Below are 22,671 nucleotides of genomic sequence, written 5' to 3'. Positions count from 1 at the left end.
TTTTGGGAAAGGAAGAGGGCAAGAGTTAAGTGGGCTAAGATTTCTCTCCTTAGAACAAGGTGGTTGAGGATTTACTGATTTGAAGGTATATTTTAGAGCTACACAGTTAAGACTCATATAAACAACACAAGCAGAAGGTTATAAATCAAAATGGTAAGGGATGATGGTGATGAAAGAGGAAGTTTTAGAAATAAAGAGAAAGCAGGATACCAGTCTTTGAGGAAAATAATAATCATATAGAAATATTATATTTGTAAAGTAGCAGAAGGCATTCTAAGAATTAAGCCAATGCAGGAATGGAGGAAGGAGATGTTTAGAAATATGGATGACTGCAAGAACTGGAATGGAGAACAGGCAAGAGGGGGCTGGAATCTGCTGGAGAAGATTAGCAAAGGAACCAAGCTATTAGGAGTAAATAACCAGGGAGGGGAAAGATAGAGTGAGATGAGGCCAAGAAGTTTTGACTGCAGGTTGATTGTTTTCAGTATTAAGGATTGATAATAGAATATAGAACAAAATAAAGGGATAGGGGAGTGCTAAGTGAACAGAAGCTTTTGTTAAAAAGGGATAATTAGTAGGTCATAAAAAATATTACCTGATAACCATAAGTATTAATCAGAGGAGGTTAGAAAAGATCAGGAAGAGAGAGAATGGAATATATATATATATATATATATATATATATATATATATATATATATATATATATATATATATATACCTCCTAAGTGTGTAGATAGCAAATGCTGGTGGTGTTACAGAAAAGAGAGAGCTAATTGGTACCATGTTTTATGTAGTTCTAGTCCTAACAATGTAAGCAAGTGGCTGCCAAACTATGAAGGGTGCTTTTTTAGCCAAAGTATGGGATTTGTTGTTACTTTGCCCAATTAGCTGAATTTATGGCTGCTTTCGATTTTAGTTCCACCTATTATTGGATTTTGAGTCTTTAGTATGTGAAGAAAGGATAAAGTGGAGTAGCTTGTGAAAAAGGGTGATGTAGAAGAAGGGGGGGGGAGAACAGTGCATTTTGCTGTAGCCAATGTTTGTCTTTGGGCTCATGTCAGACTGTATTAGTGCTGAGATGTAAGTTGCTATGCATTATTGTTGGCATTCAGCCTCCATTCACATGTGGGGAATTTCTAAGCAAGCAATTTAATCGAACAATTATTGTGGTTGGTATTCTACCGTCATTGTGTGGTGGTTACTAGGTTGCTGTGAAACAAGATTTTAGTCAATGGAAATACAGGACTTGGGAGATATCTGTTTGTTTTTGGACTCACTAGACTTCTTATCTACCAGTCAAAGGTCATTTTGCAAAGCAAAAGGTGTTTTTTTGATGCCATGGACTGAAAGGTTTACAAGCAAGAACTTTCTAAGACTATTTTTGTTAGAATTCACAATTTTAGTGAATCTGACAGTTTTGTTTACCACCACCAATTTCTTTATTCTGTTCCAATTTTATTTAACAATGTTGTTCATCTGTTACAATTCTGCTTTTTGTGTTTGTTTTTACTATCTTAGCTCAGTGAAATTTGTTTTAAGGCAAAACTAGCACATTTTACAATTGAGTTATATTATATGGTTTAAGCTGTTTTACATTGTTTAAGTGATGGTTTCGGATGCAAAGTGCTTAGAATTTTTAAACACTATAATAAACTTGAACTTGAACTTTTTGGGAATGTAATGAGTTGGCAGATTTTAAAAATTCCATCCAGAGTACTTTATCAGTACTTTATCAGAAATGTTGATGGTGCAAATCATTGCAACTAAGGAAATAATTCTTTTGAAATGGGACATAGGATCCGAATTGCTTAGACATACTAAGGCCTAACTAAGTTTAATGATGTTGGTTGCCAAAAAAATCAATAAGTAGAAAATGGAAATTAAATTCAACTGTACTTGAAATACAAAATATTGTACAATACATACAAGACTGGTTGCCATAATGGTTAAGGTCTTCATCTCCCATGCACATGGTACAAGGTTCGATCATGACCTCTGACAAATGCCTGAGTTTGCATATTCTGCTTGTCTCTCTGTGAGGTTCCTCTTACCTCCAAAAACAATGGAGTTGCAGACAGCAGCACAGACTTTAGATGGTGCCTATCGGGGGAAGAGCTGTATAGACCAACTACTTTGGGTATTAACTGTGGTGCATATTATCCTTAAAACAGGAAAATCCGGATCACAAACTGAAGGCCATGTTAGGGTTAGCCACTTTAGAATGTAACAACTGAGGGCCATGTCAGGGTTAGCCACTTGACGGTGTAACAGCTGGCTCTAGGTGATTTGGTCATGTTGACTGATGTCACCAAAAATGGGCATGGGTATTTGTCAGTGATAGATTCACAGCAGAATATTAGGCTAACTGTCTTGAAGGGCCATTCTAAGCCTGCCAATAACCCAAGGTCAGATTCAAACCCTGAACTTTGTGTTTATAATTTCATAGATAAGTACTAAGTTAACTGCCCTTCTGGAATATTTTAAGCCTACGCAATTTCCCCCAAATGTAAAAATCAAACTCTTTACCCTGTGTCTGTGAGATAAACACCTTAACCATTACACTATCACCTCTCTCTAAAAATGGTAAGGATGAAGCTGGACATCCTATGTATCCAAGGGACAAGATGGAAGGACAGTGCAGCAAAGCCACTTGGCTTGGGATCTAGAGTCTACTACTCAAGTGGAGGACAGACTAGGGATGGTGTGGAAACTGTTTAGGGAGAGGCTTTAGAAAACAAACAGGAATGTCATTAGAATTCGTGACAGACTTATGACAGCCAAATTCCAGTGTAAGGATGGGTACTACTTATAATCTCTGCCTATACCCCACAGAACAGTTGTGATAGTGAGTAAAAGAATGCATTCAGACAGCAGTTGCAGGACCTACTAGATAAAATAGGGCAATATGACTTAGTGTTAACAATGGGTGAATTGAATACATGTATCAGGACAGCCAGAGCAGGATATGCAGACTGCCTGGTAACAGGAATAAAGAAGAAGAAGCCATTCTAGCCTTCTGTGTGGCAAACAGCTTGAGGCCAGCACATGGGTTCAGCAAGACAGACAGTCACAAGATCGCATACGACAGTGGTCAACATGTAACTCAGGTAGACTTCCTTCTAATAAGCAAAGGATATTTGGGTAGAATTAGCAATTGTAAAGTCATCCCCAGTTAAACAGTCCACTCACAGCATAAACCATTGGTTGCCACAATCAGCTTCAAGCAGTGGTCAGAGAAGGCTCTAAGATCAACAGAGACTAGAAACATTTACTCAGGGCTGTACCACCCCCAGAAGAAGAGGAAATGGGTGGAGCTGAAGAAGAATGACAGTGCCACGAAACAGCATGTGTGAGGGCTATAAAACAGATACGCGTCCAAGCTAGGTATGGAAGCAAGGTACATGAGGAAAGATGGTGGTAGAATGCAGTACTCCAGGAAGTCATCAAAAGAAAGAAGGATTGGAGGAGACAGTGGGAGACAGAAAAGATAGACCAGGCTAAAAGGGAATACTGGTTGGCTAACAAAGAGGCTAAGAGAAGATAGCAAAGAACAAGGTATCACAGGCATTCTAACAGCTTCCAAAAAGTGACTCTGTATACTGCTTAAAGAAAATCAGGTTACGAGGCAAAGACAGAAAGATAAAGAAAATAGTTAGATACCCTTTATAAGGGATGCCAGCAACAACCAGCTCACCAGTCCACAAGGCATCAAAGGCAGATGGAAGGAGTACTTCCAGCAGCTTCTGAATGAAGAAACCCCCCACAGAAGCTGTACTGCCCCAGACACAGCCTGTGATGGAAGAGGAGGAGGAGCCCACCATAGAAGAAGTAAGAACAATACTAAGGAAAATGTAGTCAGGGAAAGCAGCAGTCTCAGATGAGGTCACAGCAGATATGATCCAGATGTTGGGTGAGATAGGGGAGAAATGGCTCCTAAGGGTACTCATAACAGTATGGAGAGAAAGGTGTATCCCAGATGGCTGGAAAATATGCATACTAGTGCCAGTGTACAAGAACATATAGGGGTCATCCACAACTTTGGACAGTAAAGAGGCATCAAACTGCTGTCACACTGCATGAAAGTTCTGGAGAGGGTGACTGATAAATGAATATTCAGAGTAGTAGAAAGCAAGATGGGACATGAGCAGTTCAGATTCAGGTCAGGATGCAGCACAACTGACTCAATGCTTGCAGTGAGATAGTTGAGAAAAAGCTGGAGATGAGGAAAGAGTCAAAGTCTAAGAAACATTGGTAGAATTAGTGCAGGCTATGTATAAGGACCCAATGACTCAAGAATGAACAGTGCCCAGTCTCAAACAGGGCTTCCCAGTGGGAGTGGATGTGAATAGAGTTCAGCTCTGAGCACACACTGCCGTTCATACTGGTGGTTCAAAGTCCAAGAAACATTGGTAGAATTAGTGCAGGCTATGTACAAGGAGCCTTCTGCTGTTCATATTGGTGATGGACTGTATAAGCAAATAGATTAGAGGGGACAGATCCTGTATGCAGTATGCAGACAATCTGGCATTACAAGCAAACTTTAAGCAAGAACTTTAGTGAAGGATATGATACTGGAATGTAAAACTAAAGGTACATGGGATGAAACTGAGTACAGATAAGACAATTGTAATATTAGTAAATATGGGAAATCAGAAGGAGCTGAGAACTGAGACAGATGGGCAAATAGGGAAAGAGGTTAACAGCTTCAAGTATATGAGAGAGGGTGATTCAAGAGAAGGGAAGTCTGAATGAGGAGGTGAAAGCTAGAATCAAAGGGGCTGCAACCAGTTGGCAGAGTGTTATGGGTAGTCTGTGACTGAAGAATGCCAAAGAAGCTATAAAGCAAGGTACACAAAACAGTGTAGCAAGCAGTATTCCTGTGTGGTACAGAAACCTGGACAGTAAAGGCAGAACAGCTGAGGTAGCTACAGGTGATCAAAATGAAGTGCCTGAGATGGGTGATAGGATGCAGAGCGTGGGACAGAGAAAGAAATGAGACCATTAGAACAAAAGGTAAAGTAGCTCTAATTACAGAGACGGTAAAAGAGAACCAATTAGGGTGGTTTGGGCACATGTGCAGAAAAGGGGAGAAATGGCTCCTGAGGGTACTCATAGCAGTATGGACAGAAAGGTGTATCCCAGATTTGGGACAGACAGAAAAAGGAAATGAGGGCATCTAGCAAAGAACTGGCTAGACTGTGTGAAACAAGACCTTTGTCAGTCAGGCATAACTGCTGAAGAAGCTAGGAGTGTGATATTGAATCGCGAGAGATGGAGACAGTTAACACAACACCCCAACCCCAGGTAGGAAATGGGAAAAAGGTGGCTGAAAATGTTGTTGATGATTATAACTTTCAGTATCACTCTTCAGTAAGTTGTCAATTACCTATATATATATATATATATATATATATATATATATATATATATATATATATATATATATAGATATAGTTATATATATATATATATATAGATATATATATATATATATATATATATATATATATATATATATATATATATGGATCCATTTTGTAATTTCGAAATACTGAAATCCAGAATTTCAGTATTTCGAACTTACAATTGCAAACGCTCACAAACCTGAAAATGCACTATCCCGAGACTTAGAAACCTGAAAACACATTAAAAACAGGCAGTACATCTGTAACAGGATGTACGTTGTACTGAACTACAATGGCATTTCCCTGCTTTGCCTCACCCAGAAGTATAGGTGCCGTGTACGAAACCATGGTGTCACAGAAAGGCAAACAAGTGATGATCATAGACGGATATGTCTACCACCTGGAGAAGAAGGGGCCGAACAGACACTACTGGTGCTGCAAGTGGAAGGCTGCAATGAAATGCAAAGGTGGGGTGATTACAGCTCTCATACCTACCGATGGAAGGATGTGTAAGTCAGCTGCTCACAACCATAGTGGTGGCCCAACAGAGCTGGAGAGATACAGCATGTGTGCTGAACTGAAGCACAGGGCAGCTGTCTCCAGAGATTCCCCATGCTTACTTGTGTAGGATGCACTAGCATCCATGTCCATACATGTGGTCCCAGACCTGCCGACCAGGACAGCGTTGCTACAGCAAGTGGGAAGAGTGCACAGGAAAGCTACCAGTTCAACAGTGAGGGCTAGCCTCAATCTACGCACCCTAAATATCCAGGACTATCCCAGTAAGGGTGGCGCGTTCCTCGAGAAATGGGTTGTGGATGCGTCCGGTGACAATATTGTTATTGTGTTTAGCACAGCCAACAACCTGTACGACCTCAGCCGTGCCACCATTTGGTTAATGGATGGCACCTTCTTCTACAAGGGTGTCATCTGTAGGCAGCTCTACAGTGTCCATGGGCTACTCCGCTGTGGCGGCTACAGCAGATCTGTACCACTGCTGTATTGTCTAATGAGCAGGAAGTCCCTTAGGGCATACAATGCCATGTAGGACTGTGTGTTCCATCTGTTGGAGGATTAGGGATTCGAGACCTCACTCAGATATGTGCTGTGTGACTTTGAGGTCACCGTAATCAAGAGCATCAGAACCAACATCAATGCTGTAAAGTCGAAAGGGTGCTTGTTCCATTTCGGTAGGAATGTGTGGCGCAAGGTCCAGCAGTTGGGACAGGCACATTCCTATAATATGGATAACAGCTTTCAGATTGCGGTTAAAGGGACAATCCCAGGGATTTTTTTGTTTTGATTCTGTCTTTGTTTACATTTCAGGCTTGCCTTTCTGAGCATGCTCACCTTTGGCTGAGGGGGATGGGAGAAGAGAGCCTGCAGGAAGTTTCAAAGGTGTGAGCCACATTCCATCTCAAATTGCAGTTGTACTGACAACAGCTTTCCTTGTGAGCCATTCATTATTGTAATCTGTGCATTTTACACATTGAGAAAAGTAGCTTTTCAGGCATTTTATGACCTGACAGCTGCTGCTACTCTACAAAGCACATCAGCAATGCAAGGCTTTTAAAACATTAGTAAACATTTTTTTTTTTGTTTCTTTCATATTTTATTCTGTGGTGACTGTAAATTCTGGCCAACTACAAAAAGTTTATGCCATGGCTTCTACCTATAGAAATCATCTCAGTGAGACAAACATTTGTAGAAACCATACTTCTCTCTCTCTCATTTCATGTTTTACTGTGTTCTGATTTTTGAATACTAGTCTGGTGTTGTCACTTTCTGACTTGCTAATAATTCCATAGAAAGCAAGTGTGTGACAGTCAGCTGGAGCATTAGTGAACACACTCTTCCCTTCCTTTTTCAGTTTCTAGTTTGGTATGTGCTGATTTCTGAATACTACTAGACAAATGCACTATTTTTTATGAGCAGGCTGCTTGTACAACTCTAGAGGCATGACTGATGCAAAGTTTAAAAGTTAGTAAACACTCATCTTTTCCTTTCACTTCATATTGTATTTTTGCTGATTTCCAGCTACAAGCCAAATGCACTTCCTAGTGTACATGATACATCTTAGTGAGTTGCTGCATTGTACTTTTTTCTCTTTTAACCTTATGTCAGTATGAATCTGTTTCTAGTTCTACTGTTAAAACAAATAACTGAATTGATACTGTACAGCTTTGGGCATCATTCTAAGAGTTTGCAGTACCTAACGAGTGTCTGATTTCTGGTCTGATGATGATGATTAGGCCTACATGGTAACATTTAAACTGTTTCCATTCCAGTTTACATGATAGCATACCTCTTGACCTCTTAGCACAAAAAATCTGGACAAAGCCTAAAATAATAAGGAACAAATGCCCAAAAATAGAGATAATTTTTAAATGTTGCTCTTATAAACTTAGACTAACAGGATTTCTTAGTGTCCATTTTGTGAAGGATATGAAGTCAGAAACTCAAATGTGTGTTATTATTTAGTAACTTCAGTCCTCAGTGATTTGCCTGAAAATCAAAATTTTATGAGGTACAGACCAAAAAAAAAAATGTGGCAAAAATATATCCATTCAGGGAAAATCTGGACAGATGAGAGGTATGCATGGTAGTGATGATGGAGCAAAGTGACAGAAAGTTGTGTAAAATCTTATCATGACAGCTGATGTCCTTCTCTTCTCTAGTGCAGTATTCGGTACAGAAGTGATGTACTGCCGAGGACAGCCCATCACTTGGCCAGTATAAATAAGCTTAAAAGAAATCTTGGTTCTGTTTACATCACATTAATGCTCCCCACACAGAACAGGGGTCATAAAAGAGACTTACGGATGCAACTACCTAGAACTGTATTGCTCCAGAAGAGAACAGTCCTCATAAGACAAAGGAGTCCATACACATCCAGAAGGAATAAAATGCAGAATGAACAGAAGTGGGTTGGAAGGAGGGAGGGAGGGAATACTGCAACACAGAAGAACAGGACATCTACTGTTATGGTAAGATTTTACACAACTGTACGATGTCATTCTATATCACTGTTGCAGTATTCAGTACAGAATGGAGAGTAAAAAAGTTCAACAACAGAATGAGAGGTGGAAGGCTGAGGAGAGCCCTCAAAAAATCCACATAGAATAGTTTCAACAAAACCTGTTCTGGCCATATGAACCATATTCAACTTATAATGCTTAGTAACAGTATGCACTGAAGACCAAGTAGCAACTTCACGGATGGAATGGTGTCCAAACCCCTGAAAAATGTATAGATATATATATATATATATATAGATATATATATATATATATATATATATATATATATATATATATATATATAGATAAAAATGGATCCACTTTGTTATTTCGAAATACTGAAATCCTGAATTTCAGTATTTCGAACTTACAATTCCAAACAATCACAAACCCAAAAATGCACTATCCCGAGACTTAGAAGCCCGAAAACACTTTAAAAACAGGCAGTACATCTGTAACAGGATGTACGTTGTACTGAACTACAATGGCATTTCCCTGCTTTGCCTCACCCAGAAGTATAGGTGCCGTGTACGAAACCATGGTGTCACAGAAAGGCAAACAAGTGATGATCATAGACGGATATGTCTACCACCTGGAGAAGAAGGGGCCGAACAGACACTACTGGTGCTGCAAGTGGAAGGCTGCAATGAAATGCAAAGGTGGGGTGATTACAGCTCTCATACCTACCGATGGAAGGATGTGTAAGTCAGCTGCTCACAACCATAGTGGTGGGCCCAACAGAGCTGGAGAGATACAGCATGTGTGCTAAACTGAACCATAGGGCGGCTGTCTCCAGAGATTCCCCATGCCTACTTGTAGAGGATGCACTAGGGCCCATGTCCATAGATGTCCCAGACCTGCTGACCAGGACAGCGTTGCTACAGCAAGTGGGAAGGGTGCGCAGGAAAGCTGCCAGTTCAACAGTAAGGGCTAGCTTCAATCTACGCACCCTGAATATCCAGGACTATCCCAGTAAGAGTGGCTGCGTTCCTCGAAAATGGGTTGTGGATGCGTCCGGTGACAATATTGTTATTGTGTTTAGCACAGCCAACAACCTGTACGACCTCAGCCGTGCCACCATTTGGTTAATGGATGGCACCTTCTTCTACAAGGGTGTCATCTGTGAGGCAGCCTCTACAGTGTCCATGGGCTACTCCGCTGTGGCGGCTACAGCAGATCTGTACCACTGCTGTATTGTCTAATGAGCAGGAAGTCCCTTAGGGCATACAATGCCATGTAGGACTGTGTGTTCCATCTGTTGGAGGATTAGGGATTCGAGACCTCACTCAGATATGTGCTGTGTGACTTTGAGGTCACCGTAATCAAGAGCATCAGAACCAACATCAATGCTGTAAAGTCGAAAGGGTGCTTGTTCCATTTCGGTAGGAATGTGTGGCGCAAGGTCCAGCAGTTGGGACAGGCACATTCCTATAATATGGATAACAGCTTTCAGATTGCGGTTAAAGGGACAATCCCAGGGATTTTTTTGTTTTGATTCTGTCTTTGTTTACATTTCAGGCTTGCCTTTCTGAGCATGCTCACCTTTGGCTGAGGGGGATGGGGGAAGAGAGCCTGCAGGAAGTTTCAAAGGTGTGAGCCACATTCCATCTCAAATTGCAGTTGTACTGACAACAGCTTTCCTTGTGAGCCATTCATTAGTGTAATCTGTGCATTTTACCCATTGAGAAAAGTAGCTTTTCAGGCATTTTATGACCTGACAGCTGCTGCTACTCTACAAAGCACATCAGCAATGCAAGGCTTTTAAAACATTAGTAAACATTTTTTTTGTTTCTTTCATATTTTATTCTGTGGTGACTGTAAATTCTGGCCAACTACAAAAAGTTTATGCCATGGCTTCTACCTATAGAAAGCATCTCAGTGAGACAAACATTTGTGGAAACCATACTTCTCTCTCTCTCATTTCATGTTTTACTGTGTTCTGATTTTTGAATACTAGCCTGGTGTTGTCACTTTCTGACCTGCTAATAATTCCATAGAAAGGAAGTGTGTGACAGTCAGCTGGAGCATTAGTGAACACACTCTTCCGTTCCTTTTTCAGTTTCTAGTTTGGTATGTGCTGATTTCTGAATACTACTAGACAAATGCACTATTTTTTATGAGCAGGCTGCTTGTACAACTCTAGAAGCATGACTGATGCAAAGTTTAAAAGTTAGTAAACACTCATCTTTTCCTTTCACTTCATATTGTATTTTTGCTGATTTCCAGCTACAAGCCAAATGCACTTCCTAGTGTACATGATACATCTTAGTGAGTTGCTGCATTGTACTTTTTTCTCTTTTAACCTTATGTCAGTATGAATCTGTTTCTAGTTGTACTGTTAAAACAAATAACTGAATTGATACTGTACAGCTTTTGGCATCATTCTAAGAGTTTGCAGTACCAAACGAGTGTCTGATTCCTGGTCTGATGATGATGATTAGGCCTACATGGTGACATTTAAACTGTTTCCATTCCAACTTACCATGATAGCATACCGCTCGACCTCTTAGCACAAAAAAATCTGGACAAAGCCTAAAGTAATAAGGAACAAATGCCCAAAAATAGAGATAAATTTTAAATGTTGTTCTTATAAACTTAGAAAGTTGCTAGACTAACAGGACTTCTTAGTGTCCATTTTGTGAAGGATATGAAGTCAGAAACTCAAATGTGTGTTATTATTTAGTAACTTCAATCCTCAGTGATTTGCCTGAAAATCAAAATTTTATGAGGTACAGACCAAAAAAATTGTGGCAAAAATCTATACATTCAGGGAAAATCTGGACAGATGAGAGGTATGCATGGTAGTGATGATGGAGCAAAGTGACAGAAAGTTGTGTAAAATCTTACCATGACAGCTGATGTCCTTCTCTTCTCTAGTGCAGTATTTGGTACAGAAGTGATGTACTGCCGAGGACAGCCCGTCACTTGGCCAGTATAAATAAGCTTAAAAGAAATCTTGGTTCTGTTGTACATCACATTAATGCTCCCCACACAGAACACGGGTCATAAAAGAGACTTACGGATGCAACTACCTTGAACTGTATTGCTCCAGAAGAGAACAGTCCTCATAAGACAAAGGAGTCCATACACATCCAGAAGGAAAAAAATGCAGAATAAACAAGAGGGGGTTGGAGGGAGGGAGGGAGGGAATACTGCAACATAGAAGAACAGGACATCTACTGTTATGGTAAGATTTTACACAACTGTACTATGTCATTCTATATCACTGTTGCAGTATTCAGTACAGAATGGAGAGTAAAAAAGTTCAACAACAGAATGAGAGGTGGAAGGCTGAGGAGAGCCCTCAAAAAATCCTCATAGAATAGTTTCAACAAAACCTGTTCTGGCCATATAAACCATATTCAACTTATAATGCTTAGTAACAGTATGTACTGAAGACCAAGTAGCAACTTCAAGGATGGAATGGTGTCCAAACCCCTGAAAAATGTCACCAAAATAGGCAACAGCCCAAGTGGAATGAGCTCTAACAAAAGCAGACAGAGATTTGCCATGAAAGGAATAACAAAAATAAATGACCTTAGATATCCTGGTGGAGATGGTTTGTTTGGAAAAAGCCAAACCCAAAGACCTGGAATGACAGTAAACAAAAAGCTGATCAGACTTATGAATAGTCCTAGTTTTATCCAAATAGTACCTGAGCTGTCTCTGCAAATCCAAGGTATGCAGGACCCTCACACTAGCAGACTGAGGAGAAGGGAAAAAGGAAGGTAGTTGTACTGACTGATTTAAGGACAACTCTTTGACTACCTTGGGCATAAAAGGAGGATTAGTACACAGGGACTCCCTGTCCCTGTGATAAAACAAAAAAGCAAGAATGACCATAAGGGTCTGCAGCTTAGAAACCTTCTGAACAGAAGTAAGAGCCAGCAACAAAACAGTCGTCCAGGTACAATATCACAAAGAAGCAGAATCTACATGCTCAATAGAAGCCTGAGTCAACTTTTCTTAAACAAAATTAAGGTCCCAAAGAGGAAGAATAGGCTTTCTTGGAGGCCTGATATGCAGAGTACCTTTAAGAAATCGTTTGATCTCAAAAGGAGAGGTCAAAACAGGATTCAAGGGTAGACAAGCAAAATGCCTGCCAAATGGGCTTTCATAGAAGAATAGGCCAGCTATGAAAATTTTCTGATTGAGGGTTTCCTTGCCTCCTGTAAAACCCTGAACATGTCCTCAGAAAATAGGTGCCTGAAAGGGATCAAACTCCTATCACCCTCAATGTTAGTTGCAGAGTGGACAAGTGGGGACGGAAGACAGACCTCTTGTCCAGTGAGGAGATCCAACTGGTGAGGTAACTTGTGATGACTGCCTGTGGCCAGATGCATTATTTCTGACAGAGTCATCTGCAATGAATTTTTAAAGTCTGCCAACTCACGGTAGTCCCAAATATATGTTCCAAATTACCTCCTCCTTACCCATCAAACATCCAACATTTGCAATCTACCTGAGGAAACATTCTTTGAGTCTGCTCGAGGTATTAAAATACCTATGCAAACACTTCTAAGCAAAAATCCTAAACTTTCTTGACTTTGTTGCAAATTTGGGAGCCTTATATATACCCTCTCCTTGTTTCTTTGTGAACTTTCTAACCTCCGCTGATTCCTACAACTATCATGCAATATTTTATATGCCCTGCTAATTTCCCCCCACACCCCCTGCTAATTATAAATACAAACTCTGCAATCACACATTCCACATGGAAAGGACATATTCCCCTACTCAAGGATTGCCAATCTCACGCACCTGTCAAATACCTGTCTGCATCGACCAAATGGTGTCACTCCATAGCTCTCAACCAATCAGGGATAAATCCAGAGAAAATCAGGGACACTTTTAAAATATTAGTACTATCAACTTGAGACACTGACAGAATAAGAGAAGGTGAATTAATTGACATCTTTTGAAGTTAAAGAAGTCTACGACTCTTAATTATTGTCACTATTTACCAAGTGTAATCCACCACCTTTCATCCAAATGTCATCAGTTCTGGGAGGGATTAAGAGGAACAGAGCTTAAATTTGAGTCAAAATCAGGGGCAGTTGAGAGGTGTGCGTCAGTCTTCTCGATGTTGGAGCACTTGCCGTTCACTCCAAAGCTTGGCACCCATACATATCAATGTTCTTGGTATACACACACACACACACACACACACACACACACACACACACACACACACACACACACACACACACACACACACACACGTATATAATATATATACACATATATACACACAAACACAGATATAGAATATGTACACACAGACACAACCACACACACACAAATACATTCTAACATAAACACACAACCGAACCATTAGTATAATCAGTAAAATGTACAAGGTAGAAAAGGAATATTGTACTTGCTCAGGTAGACATGGATGGCTTTTTGGCATCCAGATAAGAATTATCCTGTCATTATGAGATAATAGGTCACTGGACAAGATAGTATCATGGCCTATCAATAAATACACATTAATGATAATAAAAATGTTAATGAACTCAAACAATAAAACAAACAATGAGATTTGGTCATTACCAGCATGGGCCAGTTTTGCACCCCACCAACTGTAATGTCCTCTATGGTCAAATCAGACCACAACCATAACCCTTAAACTCTTAGGGCAAGCAATCTGAACAAAGCCTACAACAATGGGTGACAAGGGCACATAAATGAAGGCATATTTTACATTTTGCAATTACAAATTTAGAAAGTTGATACAGTCACAGATTTTTGCAGTAACATGCATTTTTCTGAAGGGTATGAAGTCACAAATTCAAATGTATATCATTAATTATTGACTTCAATACTCAATAATTTCCTAGAACACCAAATATAGCATGAGGAGCAGGTCAAAAAAAATGAGGCAAAGATCTGGACATTCTGCAAAAATCTACACAGTTGAGAGAATCGCTGCAAATCATTCACATTCTGCATAAGACTGAATTCTGAATCAACATTGAATGCATCATGTATTCAGAAGTTATGTAAAGGCTTATCTACTAAAACTGAGTGATGACCTGGCTAATTTCAAAAAACCCTTCCATCTTGAGAACCCCAGCATACCTCTCTAGTGTCGAAACGTTAGCAGCATGTCTGGATTTTTGCCTCATAGTTTTGGTCTGTTCCACATAAATGTTGTGGTTTTCTGGCAGATGAGTGAGACACATTTGAGTTTCAGACTTCATGTTATTCAGAAAATGTATGCTAATGCAAAACCTTTTAAGTCTATCAAATTTTTAACTTTATAATAGTAATATTTAAACTGTGTACCTGTTATTGGGCCTTTGATCCCACCTGACCCCCTGACTCATGCTTTGTCCAGATTTGTTATTCTAAGAGTTTGAGATTTATGAACCACACTGCTTATGTGAAATCCTTAACTGGCAAGTTCTAAGCACATGTAAATAGCTGCATAGATGCATTTCTCTCACTCAGAAATGATTACAATGCCAAATTCAAAATTATACAATGACTTCCTATTAATATTCAAAAATGTGCATGCTGATTGGCCAGCCCAACCAGTGTGCCCGTTGTAAATCCCACAATATACCAATGGAAAAAGGTCTGGTCACCCGGACTTTTTCCGTAAGTATAAAGTGCCCCAAAACCTTTTTTTTTTTTTTTTTTAAGAATTAAAAAAAAAAAAAGAGAGAGCGAGAGAAAGAGAAAACACAGCAAAGGAGGCTTTCTTTTCTCAATTGTTTCCATTTCAAAGCATTGATGTACTGGGTATGCATGAGAATGCAAGTCCCATACGCATGCTCAGTACATCAAAACAAAGAAGCAGTATACCACAACCAGTGGAAGAACAGTAATCCACCATTATACAAAGACATTATTTAAGAAGATTAAGTATTTTGTTTCTTAAATAATGTCACTGTATAATAGCAATAAACAAATCCGTGGTTGTGGTATATTGAAGATTTACCCACAGTTGGCTTTGTATAATCGCTCAGGTTTCATCCTCATGGTTAAACCACACCAGCTGTGGGTAAATCTTCAGTATATCACACCACGTCATTGGTTATTGCTTAAATAACCCCCTGTAGCAGAACCCTAATATAAACTGTATAAACTGGTGCTATAACAACAGAAAATAATTACTGCATGCAAAACTAAAAGATTAACTTTCAAGATACAGAAATCCTTTTCTTAAAATGAACAAGGAACTCCACACCCAAATGGAATCAGAAAGCCAGTTATGAGATAAAAACAGCCACACAGTTGAAGGATAACAACAAGGCATTCTTTAACTATGTTAGGAACCTCCCAAACAATGCCCAGCACTGAGTAGACTTATCAGCAAATGTTATCACATACTCAGACCCAGGGGCATTACAGTATAGTTTCATAGGTAAGTACTAAGCCAGCTGCTATTGTAGGTCATTTTAAGCCTAGCCAAGTTCCCTTTCAAAATGTGAGAATCAAACACTGTACCTTGTGTCTGTGAGATAAACACATTTATCACTGTAACAACCCACACTTCCAAATATTTCCTGAGAGTAGAACTTGATTAATAACAGCTGTGGTGGAGGTTATGCTTACCTGAACGTATAGTCAGGTAATTGTGGAAGCGTGTAGGTGACATGGTTCCTTTCTGCTTGAGATGGGGTGTGGAGATATGTCTGGCAGAAAGTGAATTTGGCAGCAGCTGATGTTAATGCAGAGGGAGTACACAGCAGGGCATCTGACCAGGTGTGCCATAGGGCCACTGACATGATTTCTTCAGCCTGGAGGGGAGCAGCTGGAGTGGCTAGTGACCATATGGCTACTGGGGGTGACCTGCTACAGAACCACCACTGACACCAAATGAAGAGTTCCTGTCCACTGTTAGGAATCCAGAGAGCTCAATGGAAAGTGCACAACAGCATGTCATCAATGTTGGTGCTGCTGTTTCAGACAGGACATGTATGTCCCAGGAGGAGCTTCTACGTAGGCTTAACTATATCAATTGTTAAATACATCTTGGATAGTAAAATATTGACAGAAAATGGAAAATAAAATATTAACAGCAAATACAATTTTTCTATTTAACATTTTTACCTGTATTTATTTGGGGGGATACATCTTTGATAAAGTTAACACATTCAGGTTGATTATACATGGGCTTGGCCTGGACGTGTCCTCAGAGTTCTTGTTAAAAGTATGGTTAATCGACATATAAAAGGAAAAATTTTAAAACCATATGTGTTACTCTTCATTGTGATGCAGGTGTCCTTATCTTTTGCTTAACTTCTTATAGAACCATCACATATATTGAGCAGACAAGCATCCATGCAAGATAAGCCAAACATTTTTTGTCACTACTGATGAGGAGTTAAACGACATTTTTATTTTCTAATGTGGCTATCAGGCTGTTGTGTGTATTGCTCTACTGTCTGTAATAGTGGCAGCACTGTTAATTTGTTAGCATATACTGGACTACAGTAGTGCAGGTATTAATTTCTTCCTGTGTTTGTTGCTTATTATCACAGGTGATCTTGACAGTGGAAGTGTGGGACATCTACCACCTGATGCCAGTGTACCAACAGACTCTGATGATGATGGTGGCCAAAGGCACAGTGGGGGGTGCAGAGGGTGAATCTGACACTGAGGTTGACATTCAGCCATCATCTGTAATTTCATCAGACATAGCCAGTAGGCCTACACCAACACAATCCAGTAAGCCTCAAATATTGGACAGGTGGAGAGTGACACTCTTAATCAGACTAGTGTGGTTACTGTACCTTTAGTACCTGTTGACTATGGACATAGCCAAAGTGTGGCAAGGTGCCACACAGGAGGGTTATTAGGGGGTGCTTGTAGGAGACCTGCTGTACATCCTCCACCTGGGGCATTGTCCTCTATAATGGGTCTAATGAGTGATGAGTAGAGGGGAACAATGACCTCTTTTTTCCTGGATGAGAAACCTTTTGTGATGAGGTGTGCCACATAGAAGGATTTCCTGACTGCTGTGGCGATGTGATTATCAAAGGAGGGACTACTGTCCACCTGTGTCCCAAGGTCTCTTATCACACTTTCAGTGTTAAGTAGACTACCGCCTATGTGGTAGTTCATGGGTCCAGAGGTTTTACCAAAAGGGATGACAGTGCACTTTTTGTTACTGAGTTTGAGGCCATGGCTTTGACACCAGGCATCTGTCTCAGTGAGGCCTTTTTGTAGGATGTCCACATCGTTAGGAGTTTTGATTGTGGCTCCTAGTTTGCAGTCATCTGTAAATTTCGAACTTCGTTGATTACCATACAGTTCAGTTGTTTAGGTTGTAATTTGCATGCCACAATGTTTACTGTGCTGAATCTAGATACTTTTCTGAATCTAAAATGATGTGCTATCGTGTGCTCATCATGCCAAGATGTGCACATGCTCAGAGTAGACCAGTTAGGGTTTATTGAATCCAGCCTGATAGCTAAAAATATATAAGAAATGGAAATGGGGACAATCTATAACTATGCAGGCAAGAAGGGCATTATTGCTCATGCCTGAAATATTTGTATGCGTGTGCATATGTAAAATGTATAAATAGGAATAAGCTGTTTAATAGAGTGGCTATGTTAAGTACAGAAGGATGTCTCCATTTTTAATTATTTTTTATTTTTATGTGCAGTAGTGTTCTTCACACTAATGAGTGTGCATTACAGACGTCTTGCATTGTTGCGATTCATCAGCAAATTGCAACAAAATATCACATTTGCTCTCAGATGCAGTTTACACTGTTTCACTGCAAAACTGTTTCATTATATCAAAAATACCTATCTATGCCTAGATATATCATTAGTTATGAAACAGTCAAATAAATAAAACTATGGCTTCACATGGAACCTGTGCGTCTGCTTGATGGTTTATTTATATTGTAAAATAAATTAAACTACAATTTCACATGACTATGTATGTCGGTTTACTTATTTATGTATGTATGTATGTATGCAGTTATATTGGCTAGTTCTAATTAGGAAAAAAAATATTGCCTAGTGCATAGGAATATACATGCAATAAAATCCATTAATTTCTTGAGATTTCATGGCATTCAGTTAATTGATGGCATACCTCGCAACCGCATGGTCATGACATAAACATTTCATTGGCTAAAGTAGTTACCAAAGTCCAAGATAAAAGAGTAGAGGACAGTAACTTTACTCAAAGGTGTTACACAAGAACAATAAGGTACAAGCAGAAGACAGGGTCCATATGATTTGAAGATGACCAGTTACTCCCCAGGAGATACCCTCTACCATTTATCCCCCAACTATTACTAAAGAATGGATCCTCGCTGCACTCTACAGAGTTAACTACAGTAATGGGCCCTGATAACATCCAGGGATGACTTCTAGATAGTCTGAAACATGACATGTCCAGGGCCACTAGAATCTCTCTTCAGCCACAGCCTCCATACAGGCTTCATTCCTAGGGAATGGAGCACTGCAATGGTCATCCCTGTACATAAAGGTGGACTATCAACAGACCCAGGGAACTACAGACTCATAAGTTATACTAGTCTTATATACAAGGCCATGGAAAGAATTATCATGGGTCTAATAAATAAAGACATGGGAAATATTCAAATACTGGACTCATCCTAGTTTGGTTTCAGCAAGGGTAGGTCACAACTATTAAACCTGGTAGACTACTTTGAGAAGGCCACTTGAGCCATGGCTGATAGGCTAAATAGTACATAACCTCAACCTGGCATGGGCATGTGATACAATATCCTATATAACCCAAGGATAGTCAAATGGCTCATGGATAAGACACATGAACTTAGTGTGGGGGAATCACCTCCACCAACAGACCTGTTACTAGTGGTGTTTCACAGGTCTCAGTACTGGGACCTCTCCTGTTTGGAATATACTTCTTTGAAGTCATAGCAAATATAGAGGGTTTTTAGCTGACCATGTTTGCTGATGACTGCAATCTGGGTGCAATGATTGATTCTTCCAAAGATGTAGATATCCTTGAGGAGGGCCTGAGAGCCAAGTAACTGGTAACAGAACCATAGCCTAAAACTCAATGCAAAAAAAACATAAAAATGTGTATTTATACCTTATGGGAAGATGACCACCCCTGCAAATTATAACATTGATAACACTCTCCTAAGAGTAGACCCAGAGGTAAATACTTGAGAACTTTGTTTGACAGTAACCTCAGCTTTGATCAACATGTGTCCATGGTGGTGAGAAACCCCTTCTATCCGGTGCAAGTTAGAACTGATGGCATGGCATACAAATTGAAGAAGATCATAGTGCCACTATGCTCAGTCCTCATTAGACCTATAATCGAGTACAATTCACTCTTTGTCATGACCCTAACCAGATATTTGCAACAACTATAGCAGCCACAGAGATGCCTCATTAAAAGAATACAGGGTTTAAATAACATGTCCTATGTGGACCACCTCAAAGCACTGCCCCTGTATTCAGTCTCGTACAGACTACTGAGGGGCAATCTATGCCTAACCTACAAGGCATTCTCTGATCCAGCCCTGATGCATTTTCTACACATTCACAAAACCAACAGCATTAAAATTACCTAATCTAATGATCTGCACCTCGTTTGTGACATAAAAAAAATATGTTTGAGGAATAGGTGCGTGTTTCACAGAATACCCCTTCTCTGGAACAGAATCCCCATTTATGCCAAACAGAGCTCTTCTTTATGTCTGCTCAAATGTCGTTTGGACCAATGCATGGGAAATCATAAATTCACCCCTGCTTGTCACCTGTGGCCTTTATGGACAGAAGCAGCTTGTAGATGCCCTAAGGCAAAGGTATATACCAAAGTCATTTTAGTTCTAGGGCACTGATAATTATGAAATAGCAGCTTGAATGGCTAGGCTTAAAAGGCTCTCGGGCCATTAGCCTGGTAACCTCCAAGGCAGATTACTTCTAGTGAGTTGCAAATGCATGAAAGTACTTTCCTCAGAATTCTGTGAAACAAGAACATGTTGGAATCCAAGAATACATATTATAACCAAAATCAGCTATAGTGGAATGAAGGGAAAGGTAGGATACTGTTTAGCTACGAGTTTTTTAAATAAGCTATAATTTACTGGGTACAACAGTGATGTATATACTGTATTTTATATAGCATATATCATAGACAGAAATTAGTTAAAAATAAACATAAAAAAGCCAAGTAGGTACACAAGTCCCAGGATAAAAAAGTGCCCAATCCTCATATGCACAGTGGTTCCAGGACTGGAACAAATTGCAGTGTAGAATCTTCAAGACAAAAACATTCCTACAATTGGGTTAGGCCAGGCTGAGGGGGAGGATGTCCCCCTCCTTTGTAGAAGGAAGTAGTAGTCCACAAAAAAGGATAGACCAGAAAAGCACCATAAACATGATAGAGTGACTAGTGAGGACAAGAAAGAAATTGTATATTATTATTATGCAACAAGCCCAGAATGTCCAGATAGAAGATATTCAAAAAGATTGAGAGAACTTAGCTAAAAGAAAAGTACTTGCTAAAAGCTTCAAATGCAAATTTGTGTTCATTAATACAACAGGTACAAGAATAACATTATATAGACAAAGAAACTTCAGAGTGTTTGGAAAAAGAAGCAACCAAGGAAGTACAAAAAATATAGGTTATGTACAAACATGAAAACAGGACAATGGTAAGTTCAAATGTATAGTTAGTCCAACTGTGAAGAGCATCTCGATCAATGTAAATGGTTAAATAGCTGCAAAAGAGGAAGCTTACAAAGATGTCTTAAGCTATGTAAAGCGCAAGTAGTATTTTTACAAGAAACACATCTTATACAGCAAAACATTAATAAAATTAATATGCATAATTACACAGTACTAGCAAGGTTCGATCGTGACCACTGACTAATGCCTGTTTGGAGTTTGCATTTTCTCCCTGTGTCTCCGTGGGGTTTCTCCCATGTCCGGAAAACATGCTCAGTGCTTCCATCTCAAACTCACCAATGAATGGAGCTGTGAGCAGCAGCACAGACTCTATATGGTGCCCTATAGGGTGAAGAGTTGTACAGACCAACCACTTTGGGCATCTACTGTGGTGCGCAGTATCCTCAAGATAGGAGAACACAGATCACAGACTGTGTGCCGTGGCAGGTCTAGGCACTCGACAGTGTAAAATATGGCTCTAGGTGATTTGGCCATATTGACTGATGTTGACAAAAATGGGCATGGGTAGTTACCGGTGATAAGTGGGTTGAGGACCCAGCCTACTCTGACCCATGCCAGGGACCCATGCTAATGGTGGGAGGGGTATATGTCCCCCTATTGGCCAGTGTGTCCCTGCTATAAAGCCCAGCAGTCCTGGGGCAATAAGCTACTGGCTGGCTGTGTGTCCAATTGCCCAGCCTGAGTTACCTGGGATAGCTCTGTTGAGCGAAAGCTGGATGTAAAACCTGCTGACTGAGAATTGGTATGCTTAATGTAGGTTCACTGACAGGACGCAGCTTGGAAGTGGATGACATTATGATAAGGAGGAGGCTGGACATCCTATGTATCCAAGAGATGAGATGGAAGGGCAGTGCAGCAAAGCCACTTGGCTTAGGATCCAGTGTCTACTACTCAGGTGGAGGGCAGGCTAGAAATGGTGTAGGAATTTTGGTGAAAGAGAGGTTTCAGAAGGCAGTAAGGGATATCATCAGAATTAATGACAGACTCATGGCAGTCAGACTCCAGTGTAATGATAGGGCAGTATTCATAATCTCAGCCTATGCCCCACAGCAGGGTTGTGATAGTGAGGAAAATAGTGCATTCATACAGCACTTGCAGGACCAACTAGATAAAGCAGGACAACATGAATTGGTGTTGATAATGGGTGACTTGAATGCACATATCGGGATAGACAGAACAGGCTATGAGGGTTGCCTGGGCCCACATGGGTGGGGCAACAGGAATAAAGAAGGAGAAGCCATTCTAGACTTCTGTCTGGCAAATGGCTTGATAGTAGCCAACACATGGTTCAGAAAGAGAGACGGTCACAAGATCACATACAAGAGTAGTCAACATGCAACTCAGGTAGACTTCCTCCTAGTAAGGAAAATGCACCAGGGTAGAATCCATGATTGCAAAGTCATCTCCAGTGAAACAGTTGGCCCACAGCATAAACCACTAGTTGCCACAATCAGCTGCAAGCAGTGGTCAGAGAAGGCTCTAAGGTCAACAGAGACCAGGCTGAAGACCTAGAAGTTGGCAGGAGAGAAAGTACAACAGTTTAAGGAATTACTCAGGGCTCTAGCACCCCAAGAA

At 40.1% G+C, this 22,671-nt stretch overlaps 1 protein-coding gene across 1 annotated transcript in view; it reads left to right on the top strand.

Moving 5' to 3' along the window:
* Nucleotides 1-22,671, top strand: part of LOC122807752 — a 190,401-nt gene that overhangs the window by 87,169 nt on the left and 80,561 nt on the right. The window lies entirely within an intron of this gene.

The sequence above is a fragment of the Protopterus annectens genome, chromosome 7.part1, assembly GCF_019279795.1.
Source record: "Protopterus annectens isolate FY-2018-M chromosome 7.part1, PAN1.0, whole genome shotgun sequence".
Taxonomy (NCBI): Eukaryota; Metazoa; Chordata; order Ceratodontiformes; family Protopteridae; genus Protopterus; species Protopterus annectens.
This window is presented reverse-complemented; position numbering and strand designations above follow the sequence as displayed.